Raw genomic sequence first — 19,310 nt, 5'->3', positions numbered from 1 at the left:
AAGGCGGCACCAACACGGAGAGATCCAAGGAAGACGGAGCTCCAACAAAGACTCTTTAAGCGTACAGTCTTGTTAAAGCAATTTTTCACTTTACGTTGAATAAATAATAATGAATTTTCAACTGTATAATCTCTTTATACAGTTATTCTACATTTACGTAAATTGTCACTTTTTCGGAAGCAACAGAAACTATCGGACAGTCTCCGCCATTTTTTCCCGGGAACCGTCCACCCTACGAAAAAATGCGATAGAATATAAATAATGGATCCTATCGAGATCTACAAGTTTTGTCGGACATATTTTTCGATAGAGGCCATAATGTTCCAGATTACTGTGAAAACAACTGTACATGCACTGGATCAAATATTTCATCGTCGTTCGATCGATTTCAAATTTTCGCACGGATTAATTTGACATTTTCGTCAAGAGTAAATTACTTTTTAGGATTTTCGTGAGGATAACTGAGAGATCCAGAGGAGACAGAGATCACTGTCTAAGCCAGCGATCGACCGCGAGTCCTCGATTCTACATTTACATAAATTGCCACTTTTTCAGCAGCAACAGAAGCTATCGGACAGTCTCCGCCATTTTTTCCCGAGAACCGTTCACCCTACGAAAAAATGCGATAGAATATAAATAATGGGTCCGATCGAGATCTACAAGTTTTGTCCGACAGATTTTTCGATAGAGTCAATAATGTTCGGGACAACTGTAAAAACAATTGTACATGCACTGGATTAAATATTTCGTCGTCGTTCGATCGATTTCAAATTTTCGCACGGACTAATTTGACATTACCGTCAAGAGTAAATTACTTTATGGGATTTTTGTGAAGATGGCTGAGAGATCCAGAGGAGACAGAGATCAGTGTCTAAGCCAGCGATCGACCGCGAGTCCTCGATTCTAGCGTTTCTTGCGGTCTCGTCGCGTTTTCTTGTCGCGCGAGGAGAATTCCGCTTCCTACGATTTCTCAGGCTTAACGGCGTCATTTGTGTCATAAGTATCAAACTTCTTTCGCGCGAGAATGCACCGCGGAATGACTGCACGCCGGTGTTCGTGACTCGGTGCTGAATCGCGCGAGCGACTGCCATTTTCCCCCGGTAAACGCGATTTTCAAGTCGATATTTTAGCTAATCGGTTTAGCGGATTTTTATGAAACATAAAAATTGCATCGATCACAAGAAACAGGAGTTAAACAGAAACTCATTTCTTCTATTAATAATCGTCGCGTCGACTCTCCTTTGTCACAAATTGAACATTGTTTAAAACCATTCTGTTCGAGCTTGGCAGAATTGGCGCGCTCGATGAACGTAATATATTTAATTTCGCATATTAAACACCATTTTTAATCGTTCGTAACTCAGAAACCGGTTGATCCATTTCGGTGAAATTGCAGCACGAACAGAACACGTTTTTAAATTTTTGTTACGAGCTTAAATAACAAAGTTGTGAAAAGCAACTTTTACTATTGCGTTCGTAATTCAGACTGAACGCAATTTTCCCAAAATGTTCATTACACGTTGCCAGAAAAATTGAAGCGGTTTGCTCCTAAAAAGTTATGCTGATTTGAAGAGTGTGCCATAATGTGTGTGCATGGGACTGACTGTAGGTACGTTACAATATTCTCTGGCCTTGTCTTCTAGGTAGTATATCGATGGTACACTAAACCCCCGCACGATGGACGCTAAGACTATTGACAATCGGAAACACGTTCCGTTCCGGAGTGATAAAACGGAGGAAGACTCCCGTTAGCGAGCTCGCTATCAAAGCGGAGTCGGTCCGAGAGGAAAGCTCATGCTGGATGGCAAATAGTCAAAGATCCTAGTCAGAATTTTTCCTTTGAAATCGGTCCCGCGAGCCGCGAGCACGATAGAAGCCAGATTGCCGGATGTTTGCGAGGAGCAAACGTTGCTAATTAAAATCCCGCGGCTCTGCTCGGCCGGTAATCAACGAATGCCTTTGGGCTGCGAGGATGGTCAACGATCCTCGACCCTTCAACCCCTTTCCGTCCCTTCCTTGTCCCTTCCTGAACTCGTTCGACTCGCCGAGCCCCCCGTTAATCAATTCGAATTTTTCGCTCGGTCGATCGATGCTCGCGATTGCAAAAACTCGGCGAATAAAAACATGAAAGCACGGACTTTCGTGGAAAAGAAAAAAAAATGCGCATCGGTCGTGACGTGGAAAATTTAGACAGACTGTCTCTGTCCTTCGTATCAACAATTTTAACGAGTTCTTCTAACTTATACGGAATCAACTTTAACCGAAACTTGTTTTAAGTTTAGACGAGTGTACCGACGTTGACAAATTTTTTCCATTAATGAAATCACCGTGGTTCGGGAGATTAAAGATTCCCCTTTATGATGACGATTGAAAAAATGATCTACGATTTTTCGCCGCCATTTTATCGGATTTCGAATGCTAAAAAGTCACGAGACAAAAATGGGGTTTGTTTCTGAGTACATTGCGAAGAAGAGTGTCTTTTCAGAATTATTTTTCAGACAGAGAGACTTGATTGAAATTTTATGAACACTGGGTTCGAAAGAGCGCACATTGGTCAACAATTGCGAATTTTCCCATTAAAAAATCTGCATGTTTGTCCGCGTTACACAGGCTGTTATGAAATAGTGCATTTTAAACGAGGTTGCACGAGGTCCCACAATTTTGCAATTTATATTAATACTCCATTGATGTAAAAATTAAAAGTTCGCACAACGTATTAATCTTCAATAATGTAATTTCAATTAAGCTTGAAACAGTTTCGTTCCGCCAATTTTTGGAAAAACGACACGAACAGAAAGAATTACAATTCTTCTTTTAACTTGATTCATACGTTTCAGAAATAGAATTCCAAAGAACTGAAAGAGTGGATGAGAAATTATGGTATAGTTAGGAGTACAAGGGATCGCGAGAGACATACCTAACGATGCATCCCTCGATCTTCTTCGCGAGTCTCCTCGGCGTGCACTCGGCGTCGTCTGGCATCGTCTGCGAACACACAAACAGATCGTTCAGCCTTTTCGTGTTCCGGCTAAGTGAACGGAGCTTAATTCTTTCAATTCGCCGCGAGCCGGTTACGAAAACACGTGTCACTTTTTAGCTCGTAAATTGGCCCGGTTGAAACGAGGGTGCAAACGAGGTACACGATTTCCGCTTTATTTTAGAGCGACGATAGCACGTGCTCGTCAACCACTTCCGCGTGATGTACGAGCGAAACTTAGTCTTCTTGGTGACATACTTATGATCCCGGTGCCTAAACACATGGAGCTTTCGTTTCTTAGGCGTTCCGCCACTGACGGATCTATGGTTTCGGTTACCCTGAGCTAAAACCCGGTTGTTTCAGCCTATCAATTTTCATGTTCAACAACCTGAGAATCTATACTCTGTCAAAGCGGATAATCTCGACTAAAGAATTTTACGAGCAGCCTTGCTTAACAATTTTAGCACTTGGATAATGGAAAACCCATTTTAATCTAGTCGATTTTAATCGGTGCCCATTTCTATTGGATATAAAATATTTCTTTCCCTCGATCGAAAATATTTTTAGCCATACTATAAAATCATCGATCCCTTATCTTCAGCTCTCATTTCTGCATCAATTGCAAGATATATTAGGGGGAGCCATAAGTAATCAATTCTTTGGAAATCTAAAACAGACTTTGTAGTAAACTCAAATTTTTATTTCTTAATTTATTCCATCATTATCAAGGACAGTTTGCCACCTATCCTGCAAATTTTCAATCCCCTCTTACAGAAATCCAAGGTTCGTGAAGCAAAATATGACTCAACTTGTTGACCTTCAATACATCTCCATAAACATCGCAAATTTTCTTTGTTGTTACATTAAATCCCCCATTAAAATGAAAAGGTATGCAATGACGAATATGATTCTCGGAAGGTACGGACGCCGCCATTTTATTACAGGGTTGTGAACAAAAATTATACTTTTTAAAATATTTTGAACACAGGCTGCTTTACCGAAAACTGTCAAAGAATACGTGTTTCAACGATCGGTACAGAACTAAAGGCAAAACAAATTCTTTGCAAACAATTCCCAAAAACGATGTACAATTTTCGAGAACAATTTTCCACGACGAATTCGAGCTACCGACCCAGCAATAATCTCTATCAATCCCGGCAACTTTCCTCATCCAACCGCATCGATCACGATCCATACACACTTTCTCCAATCCCGTTCTCAACCCTCTGAAAGGATCCTCTCACCAGGCCGGGCCAGGTGGACCTCGTTCATCAACCACGTTGGTATCCGAAAAATCAGGATTCCAGCATATCGGTCTGGCAAAGAACTTCGCGCAAAAACGAGCAACGAGCATCATCCTAGAGACCTCGGAACGGCCTCTGGTGCGCACCGCGAGATCAGGAACGTCGTCCTCGGGACGTCCTCCTCCATCAAGCGAATTCCGATCGTAGAACTTTGTCGGGCTCTCGCATCTGAAACCCGGCACCCCGAAAAACTTTTCCCACTGGCCTAAGTCCCTCAGATGGTATCTTAGGAGCTGGCTCGATCCGTGCCCGAGGCCTCGGAAAGAGTTTCGCCGGGGGCAGGGCTATTAATAATCTTGGGCGCGAAGGCGCGTGCTCGCGGTGGCTAGGTCGTGTGTCGCGTAACGGGTGGCGAGGAGCGTTTGTTTGCTCCCGGTGGCCACCGGGTTGACAAACTGGCCGCAGCAGTCAACGTGACCCGCCACGGGACGTGTCTCAAGCCGCCTATCCACTTCCATGTAGCACTCCCTAACTTCGAGTCAACGGATTCTCGAAATTAGTAAATTGAAACGTACATTTTTAAATATACTGTTTAAACGAACCACGTTCTCGCAAATCTTTTCACAGGAGGTCATTCCCCGCTCCAAGATAAGCTACTCGAAAAAAATTTTGTTCTTCTACGCCTACTGGTTCGCAAGATATCTAGGTCAATAGCTAGCCACCCCTAGGTGACTAAAAATTGAAATTGAAACAGACATTCGAATTTTTTTAAATATTGTTTAAACGGACAACATTCTCGCAAATTTTTTCACAGGGTTAAATCCCCCTTTCGAGAAGCATTGAAAAAAATTTTGTTGTTTTGCACCCTCTGGTTCGCAAGATATTTAGGAAAATATCTTAGCCACCCCTAGGTGACTAAAAATTGAAATTGAAACAGACATTCGAATTTTTTTAAATATTGTTTAAACGGACAACATTCTCGCAAATTTTTTTACTGGGTTAAATCCACCTTTGGAGATGCATTGAAAAAAATTTTGTTGTTTTGCACCCTCTGGTTCGCAAGATATTTAGGAAAATATCTTAGCCACCCCTAGGTGACTAAAAATTGAAATTGAAACAGACATTCGAATTTTTTAAAATATTGTTTAAACGGACAGCATTCTCGCAAATTTTTTCACAGGGTTAAATCCCCCTTTAAAGATGCATTGAACAAAATTTTGTTGTTATGCACCCTCTGGTTCGCCAGATATTTAGGAAAATATCTTAGCTACCCCTAGGTGACCAAAAATTGAAATTGAAACAGATATTCGAATTTTTTAAAATATTGTTTAAACGGACAGCATTCTCGCAAATTTTTTCACAGGGTTAAATCCCCCTTTAGAGAAGCATTGAACAAAATTTTGTTGTTTTGCACCCTCTGGTTCGCAAGATATTTAGGAAAATATCTTAGCCACCCCTAGGTGACTAAAAATTGAAATTGAAACAGACATTCGAATATTTTAAAAATAATGAACAAATGACCTCCTCAGAATTTGTATCCGGGATTAAATGATTACAGAGGACATAGAAAGGGTTGACAAGCCTGCCCTTAAAAGGGGGTTAATGTACTCTGACATGCAAGTGCCGAAGAAGTCTCTCGAATGGACACGCACCTTCAGTGTGCAGGAGAGAGTAAGGGAGAGAAATGGAAAGGAAATGAGAGAGGAGGAGACAGTGAGAGAGAAAGAGAGGGGTGCGGGGGAGAACGATGTTTTCACGCCGGATGAAAATAGTGCGTAACGATCCGTCCACGGCCGGGACCGAGAGATTTATCAGGGCTTAATGGCCCCGGGATCGTAAAAAGAAAGGCTGCAACCGAGACATTGTCAACGGGTTTGTCGAACTTGTGTCAACAGAGGCACGCTGCCAACAGCTGCCATGCCGGCGGTGGCTGGCTGCTGCCACGCCGTTATTTCGACGTTAACGGCGACTTGTTTATAGCCACGACACCGGGGGACCGTGGCGCGAGCCGGAAAACGAGCGTTCGAAGAACGAGGCCGACGTTCCTTTCCTGGACAATTTGTTTATTCGATGGACGAGATAAAGAACGAGCCCGTTGTCCCGTCTCCCGACGCGGCAAAGAAAGCTTCTCGGTAAATTTGGAGCAAGCGTATTTTGGTCCCCGGGGTCAAAAGTTCGAGCTCCTCTGTTTATTGGACATTTAACGAGTCGGTGAAAATCGATTTTTCACGAATTCGAAAAGCTCAGCCCCGAAAAATTCTGTTGAAATGCTTGCCCGCCTAGCAAGTGACAAAAAATACAGTTCAATCAATTTTTTGGTATTTTGGTATTTGTTAGTTGGCATTTGACATTTTTTTAATCCCGAAAACTACATTTTTGATACGCTCATTTCCACCTACTTCTTTTTTGTACTTTTTTCTTTTGCTGTTCCAATCTTTCATTCAAAATTTTAAAAGGTGTTTCCTGACGTATTAGAAGTTAGATTGTCGCAAAATTAATGCCGCTGAATGTCGGTTCGTTAATACTGAAGTGAACCAGATCGCAAGGATAACTAATAATTTCGATAAGTCTTCGAGGATTCATTAATTGTATTGTTCTTCGTTTCCGCGAGACCTCGAAGGGTTTCGATCAAGATCGCTCGATCATCGAGAATTCGATTAGGACATTCGTCACGAGCACAATTAATGCGAGTGTGCTGCCGGCTGTTCCCAGGAAAAGTTATTGCGTTCGTCGTAACGAGGAAACGATTTCGATCCTCTGTGTGGGAACTCGAATACAATCGTCATCAAGCTCCGTCTGTCGATGATCGTTTTGTCTTCCAAATGAAATGGAGGCTCGCGAGGAAAAGAAATTAGGGGGGGTTGGATCTAGTCGCGAGGAACGAGATTGATCAAGAACACCGCGGGTGTTCGATTAATTTTAGCTGTGGTCGGTAAATATGGCAAAAACGAATCGCACGGAAGAAACTTCTGCGTGGCTGCTACTTTGAACATTTTTATTCTGCACGAATTATAAACAACATATCTAACGGCTGGATGAGTAAATACTCAAAAGGATCGAGCCATATCAAAAGTAAAAAAGAAATGAATTATAATCATTTTTAGCACTTTAATTTAACTTGTCGTTAGAAACGAGTAAAATAAAAATATTTGTTGTTCCAGAGCTTCGTTAACGAAGAGGTCGACTGACGATGGAACTTCAACATGATATTGTTTAAGAAACAAATAACTTTTTTATTAAAAAAATAAGATTATTCTAGGATCTTTTATTGTAGATCCGAGAAACTGACGCTGCGGTGGTCACGACAAGCGATTTCCTTTCAGCCTGTAATTCGAACACGTCGAAAAGATTACCACCGAAATCACTATACCGAGTAGATCCAGACGAGGTTCCCGGGATCCTCGGAGCATCCAGTTTTCGTGAGGGAATATGCAGGAACGTGTCGCAAACTGCGAGCGTCTGCAGCACGTGTTTAAATCGGTATTAAGCGCATCGGCGTAGGAACAGTGCCAAGAGAGGCGAAGTCAAACAGACGTTTATCTAATGTGTAATGGCATAATTTGCGAAGGGGCTTAATCACATCAGTGTTACTTGGCCGTCCAGCAGAGTGGAATAAGCTGATCGTGTCTCAGACTTCCCTCCGCCTTCGGTGTGCTTACCGTTCGTCCGTGGAGAACCAAATTGCATTACACCGTAAAATTAGGGGCCCGCGAACCGTGATTAATCGGTTGACAAGATTCGCAGCGACGAACGACTGGATATCGCCGCGAAACCCGCGAACAAATGTCCTGCAGTCTACTATAGTCAGCTACGAGCTGTGCGAACGACCGTATCCAGGTTTCGAACTTTCAGGAAATCCATTTTTCTTTCGGTATAGGTATTTTTGAATTACAGAAGGATTTGTTTGAAGAAGGCAAATTAATTTTGTTAGGAGAACTTAAACGACTCTACCGACGTTAAACAATTTTTTCACATGAGTAAGTTTATCAGGGACTTGAAGAGCGAAATCTCCCCTTTATGATGACATTTTAAAATTTGATGTACGATTTTTTGTCGCTGTTTTATCGCGCTTTGAGTGGAAAGCGTGCCGGTGTTAAAATAATTGTACCGTTGGTGTGTATTTAGTATGAGCTTCATATGTGTTTGTTTAACGCGTGTTTGTGTGAAAACGTTTATTAACTTCTTCACGGCTCATTGGTTCTCCTTATCGTTGAATTCGACGAGCTCGTATATTCATCTGCTCAAACCCGTATATTTCCGGCGTAATTTCGAGCAGAGGAGCCTAAAACACTAATTAGGGCAACGAACAGCCCCTGCATAAATCGTTTTTCACCGCCCCAGATAATCCTGGGAAAAGACAGCGGTTCGGGTGTCACTCGCGAGGGAGAAGCCTGTTGTTTCAGCAGTGGGCTCGAATTAGGTCATTTAACCATGCCCAGTGCTGCCTACGTGTGTTCATAATGAAATTACAAGAGAACCAAAAAAAAAAAAAGAAATTCTTGGGTATGATTCATAAAAATTGAAAGGCAGGGGATAAATATTTAAGACAATTTTAATATAATGAAGACTGAAGTTATTGAACTAAAGTCTAGTTATTAGTTTAGCCGATTACTTAGTATTTTCCCGATTACAGTTCTTATGATAGTAAATTGCAATGGAAACCGGCCGGGAGAGCGTGAAACACGGAAATTCGATGGGAACAGTGATTTAACCTTTTCTTAAACGATCTGTGCTTTTGTCAGAGGTCCTGGGAAAAGGGATGTTAAAATGGTATAATGATGTACGTTGTCGTAGATTATTATGAATTAAAGGAAGCCCATTAACTGTTAATTCGAGTCGAACAGTCGTATCCTGCGGCGAGTTTGAGAAAATGAAATTCTATGGTACGCAACAATGGTTTTATTCAAGCTTGAAGGTACTTCAGTCCTTTCGCTGCAACGGGACTGCGGGAACGAGCACGCGTTTATGGCGCGGGAGTGTCTGAACTACGCTGGCGAACTGAAAACAGAATCATTCGTAGGAGCATGTGAGATAATTCGAGGTAATTTAATTCAAGAAATTCAAAGCCATTCATAGCAATTCGTTTCCATAAATCATAGCAATTCCAAGCAATTCCATTCGATAATTGAAATCATTCAATTCATTTATCCAACGCACTTGAACTCGATCGTTCAAAGCATTTCATTTCAATCAGTCATGGCAATTCAAAGCAAATCAAAGCAATTCGAAGCAGTCCAAAGCAATTCAATTCATTAATTCAAAACAGTTCAAAGCAATTCAATAATTCAAAGCAGTTCAAAGCAATTCAATAATTCAAAGCAGTTCAAAGCAATTCAATAACTCAAAGCAGTTCAAAGCAATACAACAATTCAAAGCAATTCAATCATTCAAAGCAGTTCAAAGCAATTCAATTTAATTCAAAGCAGTTCAAAGCAATTCAATTCAATTCAAAGCAGTTCAAAGCAATTCAATTCAATAATTCAAAGCAGTTCAATGCAATTCAATTGGATAATTCAAAGCAGTTCAAAGCCATTCAATTCAATAATTCACTGCAGTTCAAAACAAATGAAAGCAATTCGAAGCAGTTCAAAGCAATTCAATTCGATAATTCAAAGCAGTTCAATGCAATTCAATTCGATAATTCAAAGCAGTTCAAAGCCATTCAATTCAATAATTCGATGCTGTTCAAAACAAATCAAAGCAATTTGAAGCAGTTCAAAGCAATTCAATTCAATAAATCAAAGCAGTTCAAAGCAATTCAATTCAATCGTTCGGAGCAGTTCAAAGCAGTTCAAATCGATAATTCAAAGCAGTTCAAAGCCATTCAATTCGATAATTCAAAGCAGTTCAAAGAAATTCAATTCGATAATTCAGAGCAGTTCAAAGCAGTATACTTCTGCAGATCTTCTCCATCTTCAATAATAACCGAGTTATACTCGTCCCACTTGCACATTCACTCCGTGCACATTCTTTCACACGTCACAAATTGCGTAAGCTCCTCGTTCCCAACGAAAGGTCTACCTTCTCCGAACTTTTCTCGAGCGATCTCGATCCCTCGAAAATCGAAAAAGCAGTCGTCTGCCGTCGGGACCTCTCAAGATCGGTCAAAATTGCCCGCAGGAGCGTAACAAGGTCGAAGACAAGGGGTGCAAGTCACCCCCCGATCATTCGACGCAGTCCGAGCGTCAGGAGGCGACGCGACGCGACGCGGTGTTCGTAGTGACATCACAAAAAATCACGGGGCTGCTTTCCGGCCGGATATCTTTCAATTACCCGTTAATATGATAGGCGGCGGGCTATGTTGCAAGTCACCGGTACGTCGTTGCCCGCAGCCACGCACGCTGGCCGCAGTGATTAATCGACGTCAACCGCAGGCCTCGCCGCACAATCCTCCGCGGGGAGAATCGTCGAACGCGTTGACACGTCGATCCGTGGATTTACCGCTCCCCGATACGCGATACCACCCCCGTGACAACCAGCCCCCAAACCCGTCCGACGCGAACCTAACCGGGAATTGCTCGCCTCGGTGCGTCGCGACTCTGGTTCAATTGGTTCTTTTCCGTCGCTGTTGTGGGATTCATATAAAAAATTCATTCGCAATTGTATGGATTATTCAAATTTGGGAAAATATGTACGGGCTTAACCACTTCGTCACACTTTTCCGTTCAAAACGAGTCGAAACACGACGCGACATACACTCGCGTTCCACTCGGTTCGGTTAATAGAGGTGCTACCATATCATGGATTAAACAAGCACCTACGGTCCAAACTGGGTCGTGTTTGGTCTCTTTTTACGCAGAAAAGTGTCGCCAGTATGTCGGTAAAAGTTTCGCGAAAGAATAATGAAAACTATAAAAGCTGTGCCATGGAATCAGAATTGTATCGCCGATGTATCCGATCTTGAGCTATACTTTTCGGTACCCGAGCTTCTGGGCAATCTAGAGCGAATCATATTACAATGCAACAATCCACAAAAGAGAGTTGTAGTTATGAAGAGGCTTGTTAGAACGAAATCACCAGCGACGTGTTATCGTTTCCGCGATTCGCTCGTCAACGGCGTCCCCGATACTTTGTCTGTTTCCTCGGTTGTCTAACGGCCCGCGGTAACGAGTTTCGCACGATCGGCACGATGATGATTCCTGCTCGAAGGACTCGGGAACCAGAGGGAATCGCGGCATGGCAATCAGCGTGTCGTTACGATCCCCGATTTTTAAAGATCGACGCGATCCAGTCGGACTTTTCACCGCAGCGCCCGTGAGCACTGGGGGAATCGAACGGAATCGTAGTGTACCGTTCGATCTGATTTTTAGGCGATCTCTGAGCAACCTGGCGCACATTCGGAATAACTGGACGGGCAAGAGGTTGCCGACTGAAATTATTTTGGCTGGCCATTCAGTTAAGACTACAATACTGATTGTGCCGAAGAGACTCGATCTCGTAAAATTCTGAGATCTCGTCGCATCTCGGAAAAATATATTATCGGACGGGTCAGTTATAAATTTTCCCGGCCGTTAGAGTTTGCAGTGGTAACGCACTGCCCTCGGACAGGTACTCCAAGGTCCAGGGATTGGCATTGGTAGCAGACACGGTTTTATTTACGACTAGAATCGCTGACTGCTCCGGGTTCGCTCCTCCTTGACCCTCTCCTCTGGTTCGCGCGGGGGTTAGAACGATCCTATCTCGGCCGACGTTGGCCGCGGATCATTCCCTCCGGAGTCCCTGCACTATAAAAGATCGCCCTATGGTTGTATATTACTCACGCCACCGTGTTTTCACTTGGCGCGGCGATCGGCGCCGATATCATAACTCCTTGTCGTACCGTCGTCGTTCAGTCCGGCGAATCCTACCCGACGACGAGGCATCCTCTTCCTTCGCGATAGCAAATGCCGATATACACGGCAGCTCTGTAACGCGAGGACGAGCATCTCGATTAGATAACGTTTTACTCGTTGCTTGACCTTGACGCGCCTTTCGTCGCACCAGGAACTCAAAAAATTAGCCGAGCCTCCGCGCACTTTGACAGGCTGCAAAACTCTGATCCTTCCAGGAGTACGGTAGCGCCTCGATACACGTGAAAACGTCCTGCCGAATTACTTGCATTGACTTTACAGGTGTACCAACATTGTGGCGCAGATGCTGACTGAGACTGAGTCAACAAAATAAAATGATTTGTCTCTCATCATTTCTTTATGAAGCCTTCACCGTCACATGTGTGACATTTTTCTGTGTAAATTGAGTCCAAGCACGATGATATTTGGATTGTATTTACTTGTTTGACCCACGATACAGTGGAACCTCGATTATCCGAACTAACTCAGCCGCGATGCTGGATTAAATCTTCACCGATTTGTAAAATGAATCGTGTTGCATATGGATGAATATACGCAGAGTTTCGATATCAGTGGAATTAAACGGAAGGTTCGGATAATGGAGGTTTGACAAAATCGTGGATTAAAGAATCAGATGTGTTTCGAATTAAGTCGTGTTTGGTCTCATTTTAATCAGGGAAACGTCACGAATTCGCCGATAGGAGTCTGACGAAGGAATGAATGAAACCAATAGAGTTTTGTCTTGAATTAGTATTTGTCTCGCCGCTACATTCAATTCTCGGCGATAGAACTTCGAAGATCTCGCGTGATCGGGGATAATTATTTGTCCCAAATACGATGCACATCTTTTTCACATATGTCTAGTAGGTGTATTACCGTAGTTATTCTTGGAGGATCAGGCTGACGGGCCAAAGATGACGAGTGACGGAAAAAACCAATCGAGGAGCGTGTCGGGCGAGCCGATAACGCGACGTCGGCCGCGATTATTCCCGTCGGGACACCGAAATAGATGGTTTACAGCCTCCCTTAAATACGTCAACGTTTACGCGTGAATTCCCGAAAGTAAATCGACGAAGAATGTTTTCGTACGAGACGGCCGTCACGAGCCGAAGCCAACTTAAACGCTGGAAGCTGAAACACACCGCGTCCCCCAGCCTCCGTTTCACAGCCGAAATCGGCGCTCCGGTTATTATTAATAACGGGGGAGGGTGGGACGAGGGAGGAGGAGGAGGAGGAAGGGTGTATGGTACACGCGGGCTTTGTTTACGGTGTCGCGGGCTTTAAGCTGACGAGAGGCCCCCGAAGCCTTCGACGTCGAGCACGCGAGCCTTTAACAACCCACGCCGGAGGATTTTCGAACGCTGCCAAGTGTCGTAAAGTTAATTGCTCGTGTAATCTCGACCCGCTCGAACGCGTCTTAAAATCGAACCAGCTGCGCATCTTCGGAACCGCCTTTCGAGAAAACCTTCTCTGGAAAACTCTGCACCCTTTCACCTGACGATCTCCAAAATTCCGCAGAATTAGAGAGACTTTCTCGGTACAATCAAAATGCGAGACAATTCGATTCAGCGACTCGAAGCAACTCAATATAATAATTCAGAGCAATTCAAAGCAATTCCAAGCAACTCAAATCAAAGGAATTCAAAGCAACTGAATTCAATCATTCAAAGCAATTCAAAGCAATTTGAAGCAATTCAAAGCAACTCAGAGCAACTCAAATCAAAGGAATTCAAAGCAACTGAATTCAATAATTCAAAGCAACTCAAAGCAACTCAAATCAAAGGAATTCAAAGCAACTGAATTCAATAATTCACAGCAATTCAAAGCAATTTGAAGCAATTCAAAGCAACTCAGAGCAGCTCAAATCAAAGGAATTCAAAGCAACTCAGTTCAGTAATTCATAGCGATTCAAAGCAACTCGGAGCAACGCAAATCAAAGGAATTCAAAACAACTCAATTCAGAGCAGTCGAAAGCAACTCAATTCAACAATTCAAAGCAATTCAAAACAATTTAAAGCAATTCCAAGCAATTGAAAGCAACTCAAAGCAATTCAAATGAAAGGAATTCAAAGCAACTCAATTCAATAATTCAAAGCAATTCAAAGCAATTCCAAGCAACTCAAATCAAAGGAATTCAAAGCAACTGAATTCAATAATTCAAAGCAATTCAAAGCAATTTGAAGCAATTCAAAGCAACTCAGAGCAACTCAAATCAAAGGAATTCAAAGCAACTGAATTCAATAATTCAAAGCAACTCAAATCAAAGGAATTCAAAGCAACTGAATTCAATAATTCAAAGCAATTCAAAGCAATTTGAAGCAATTCAAAGCAACTCAGAGCAACCCAAATCAAAGGAATTCGAAGCAATTAAAAGCAACATAATTTTCAATGATTATCGAGCTATGACTCGAATACGTTTCGCGGTTTAGTTCGGATAGTAGAGACTCCACTGTACCGCAGAATAAACAAGTAAATTTGATCCGAACTGTATCGACCTTGGACTCGTTTTAAACAGAAAAGCGACACGAACACGTTTATGAAATCTCGTAACCATGCCAGACAGCGTGTCGCCTAACTTCCGCACTCATCCAGTAAATAAAGTTGAATACCGGAATGATTGAAGAGGGGATTTCGCCGAACGATTTCCGACGAAGATCAAGGAAATCGCCACACGCGGCGCGCATTGGGATCTCTCCCGTGGATCCAGGCGGATCGAGGAGAGAAGATCGCGCGTTAATCCGCACCGGACACACCTGTCGAGGATCGGCGGCGGGGCGGGGAGGGTGATAAGGCGGAGAACGATCGGCTAGGTCGCCGGAACCGACACGTGTACTTAGCGCAGCCGTGTGCAGTCTGCAGGCGGCGTGCGCGTGTATGCAATAGCGTGGATCGGAGAAAGAGGATGCGGCACGTTGTTCCGTGCGAACTATCGACCCGCGGAGATGCGTGCCTACCGGTCACGAACACGGGCCCGTTTCCAGCCCCGGAGGCTGTTATTTCGCCGGCGGCAACAGCATCTCCGAATCGTCTCGACCCTATCTAATCATTCAAATCGCAGCCGGTCCTAATCAAGGTACACAAGGCCCTGTATACCGTTGCGTATACCTCGATTCTTTCCGCCCCTTTCCTACCCTCGACAACGCAATCAGTCCAGGGAATAATGCTAGATTGGACCACCTGATTGCCCTGCGGAACCTGGTGAACCCGTTCGGCATCCCCGAGACGGCAGATGCGCTGATAAGTTTTTTCTGAGAGGATCCAGCCATTCGGAAGCGTCGGATCCTGATCGGGACCACCGTGATCTAGTTTGCAGTTCTTTGGGCGAAATAAAAATTGCCTACGACAATTGCAGGAAACAGGAAACAGAAATGTCTCTCTTTCTGTAATAACATCAATAATCTGGAAACAATATGTAGATATTCTGGAATTCTTCTAATCTTTTCATTCTGTCAATCATAAAATTTAGGAATATTCATTTTTGTTTTTAAGGTTCTATTGACTTCACTAATAAGGTTACTCCAGCCAAAGCGCCGTAGACCCGCGATAAGGTAGAGTGACCACGTTACCGACAAAATTGACAAAGAATGGTTTCACGAAAATATTCTACTTCAGTTACAACAACCGAGTTAAGTGAAAATTCTTAGCAATGTCAGTAGGTTAGAAGTAATGTAATAGTATCTTTAGAATCTTCTAATGTTCACACTTTCTAATGTACTCCACAATATAATCATAAGGAATTGAAACCCTTTGCAGGTCCATTAGGTACACAGGTATGAATGTAGAAAATACAGTGTATCAGATACAATATATCTAGCGGTATATTAATTTAGTAGATACACTAAAATGTTTAACGAGAGAGAAAAGTTGGAAAGCTAGAAAAATAGATACCTCAATCGTTTCAATGATTTCATTTCAGGAAGACTCACCTGGACTCATGCAGGTTAGAATCTGCTCTGCGAATCGAAAATCCTCGAATGATTCTGAATTTGAGGAGGATTGTCAGGCTATTAGGCTTGTCTCTTGACGAGATCGGTGGATCATGCGATGGAGGATCGACGAGATTATAGAACCGCGACGGTTAGGCGCGACGAGGTGTTTCGTCGCGAAAGTTAGGTTAGGTTCGCGCGAACGATCTTCGATCGGAACTGTCACTGTTATCAATTTCAGGGTGGACGATTTGGCGACCCAAGGCCAACTGAACACTGCTCGATCATACCAGTGTGCTATAGTTCTTGTTTCAGTATTATTTTTATCCGGAATGTTCCGTTATTTACGTGGGTTTGGAAATTTTAAGCCTTGGACAGTGACACCTGTATCAATCTTAGAATTAGGGTAATAAAACGGTCATCTGACCACGTTATCAGTCGTAAAACAAATCAGATATCTAAGTTGTAGTAATTAATTTAATATACATATAACGATGTTAAGTACTCTACTTATGTTAGATCACGAATAATAATGGAGATCAGAAACAGAAAATTAATCATACACTTATTCATTTAATGATCAATTACATTTGAAAGGCAATGGGAATGTACATGGCAGACGATGTAATTTGATCTACTACGAGTAGTATTCTTCATTGATTGTCAGATGTTGATCGAGGACCTTGATCGTTGGCACGTGGGACTCTGAAGCGCAGGTTCTTCATCTCTTCGGGTTGTAGATACGAGTAATTTTTCCGTTCGTATATTTCCTCGATTTCCCTCTTGCTCACCGCTGTAGAACATGAAAATATCTTTTAATTAGATTGCGGATGTTTATGCAAAATAAAAATGGTCTAACTCAACTGTAAGAAACATGCTAAATAAGAATGTATTCCTTCTGTTAATAATTTTAATACATTGGAGAAAGTGTAAGAATGTTCTCAAATTCTGTTAATGTCTTCAGAGTTTGACATTTTTATCCTAAATGCATAAAATTCGCAGTCTAATTATAATTGTGTACATTTTGATGGTGTTCGCCTTTGATAAAATTCGCGGAGACCGAAAAGAAAAATAATTTCATCTTTAATTTATTAGAATCTAATTCATGACAATTAACATACATGATAAGTGTTTCTGCCTAGCGACGTGAATATTGTCTTCTCCGATCCTTCTTTCATTGGACGTATTATTCAGAACCAAGTCTGCTATTTTGGATTTAATGCCTATTCTCCTTCTACCTACAATAACAATCACAATTTGTTCATACAATCAAGTCTTGGAATTTTTATATTATTTCTAGTCATACAAAATTTCTGCTTTATCAGTGGTATTTATCAGTAAAAGAAGCAAATGTATATATTCTATTATCTATGTCATTGCTATTTAAATTTGAAAATATTCTATGTCAAAAGAAAAGAAATTGTACTCAAATTCTATATTATCACCACCTACTTGTAAAATATTTGCTGATTGAAAAGATTTTCCTTAATTTTGACACGTACACCGTTTTCTATAAGGATTCGTAGGAATGCAAGGAAACATAGTCAAGTGTCAATAAAGATCTGAATTGAGGCTTTATGAAAAATAAAAATCTTCTAGCACAATTGTGGGAAGCACGAGTTCAAGAGAAATGTGTTTGATCATTTCAATGAGACAAACACAATATAAAAATATATTTAAACTTTTCTAGTATCATTACAATTTTGCACGTCATCGATCAATGTCTTCCGCAGACACAGGATGTCTAAAAAGTTACCTTTCGGCACATTCGGCTTCGAAACATTGTTCCCAGGCATCGTTTGATGTGAATCAGGGTGTATAGTTCCCTCGCGAGACGAAGGTTTGTCCTCTTCGTGTCTTCTCTCTTCCGGTTTGTCGGTACCGTCGATCGCGTGCATCGGTGATGACAATGATGAGTCACCGCCATTGTGGGGATTCGACAGACTCGTTGGATTGTCTGTCATGATCGCATTTCGAGTCTCTGTTCAAAACAATCCACACATTTAAACATTAACCGTCAGAAATCACTGTCCTTACCTTCGAGAGAACAGTCCTCTGCAAAGAATTAACAAAAAACGAATAATATACAAAACCGAAGGTATTAAAAGCGAAATTTAAAGGGAAAACGGAATCTGATTTAATAAAGAAATCCAGTTCACTTCTGTTTCTTAGAAATTAATCTCGAAATTTCGGGTATCTCGGTTCGGATAATCGAGGTTCCATCAAATCGTGGATTAAACGGGTAAACACGATCCAAATGGTACCATGCTTGGACTCATTTTAATCAGAAAAGAGTCACGAATTTTTTCCTATAATTTTCATAAGGAAATAATTTAAAATAAAAAAATTTCTGTCACTATTTTAACCCCTCAACGACGGGACACGTACGCGATACGGAACCTGTAATCTTCAATGGCGGCCGGGACCCGTACGAAATACGGTCGCAGAGTCGCCAGTTCAAGGGCCAAGGGTAGTCACGTGACTTTATCAGAGTCAGCAGGTCGGCAACTGCTGTATAGTCTCCGTCCACAGCCTTCAAACACTGACTTAAGATCCGTCTTGGTCTTGATCTGACGGATCTTAAGTCTGTGACTCAACTTGTCACATTTTTTGCTCTGAAGTTTTTCGCTTTATTTCGCAGGGAATCAAGACAAAATATAGCTCAATTTGTAGCTGGAGATATTTCCTAGTGCGCGCTGTTCTCGATTTCATCCAGAAAACTCGTCCAATGGCATAAAAATGCTTGGATTCCACGGCACGCACATCGTCAATTTTTGCCCTACTTCTAACGCTTCTATTACCAAATATCTGCATAATCTCGTCAGCTCATGACCAGCGCGCGCTAGATTGAACCTTCCTCTTTCGAATGAGCCCTTTCCCAGCGAGAAATATTCTCATATAAGAACGAAAAGTTGGGGCACGTGAAACCATTTTTCGTTTAGTTTCGTCGGTAACGTTGTCACTCTACCTTATCGTGAATTACTTCTACGGGCTTCATGCCATTGCTCGCACATACCCCCCGGCATAAGCAGCTTTTCGTTACGCACCACCCATCGTTGAGGGGTTAAATAATAGCATCTTGCGAGGATGCAAATGACTAGACTGCGGATTTTATGCATTTCCGAGGAAAATTGATCAATTTATAAAATAGAAAATTTTAAATAAAGAGAAGCTACTATTTTGAACTGATTAGAATCAGTAAAAAGAAAAATGAAGAACTTATTTCATCGAATTGATGAACAGTATATTGCACAAATGAGATTTCGGTCGCGAAATGTTCACGCATGTGGAGACAATACTGTGCACACGTATCGCGTCTGAAAAAAGCTCACGC

The sequence above is a fragment of the Halictus rubicundus genome, chromosome 7 (assembly GCF_050948215.1).
Source record: "Halictus rubicundus isolate RS-2024b chromosome 7, iyHalRubi1_principal, whole genome shotgun sequence".
NCBI lineage: Eukaryota > Metazoa > Arthropoda > Insecta > Hymenoptera > Halictidae > Halictus > Halictus rubicundus.
Note: the sequence above shows the minus strand (reverse complement) of the source record.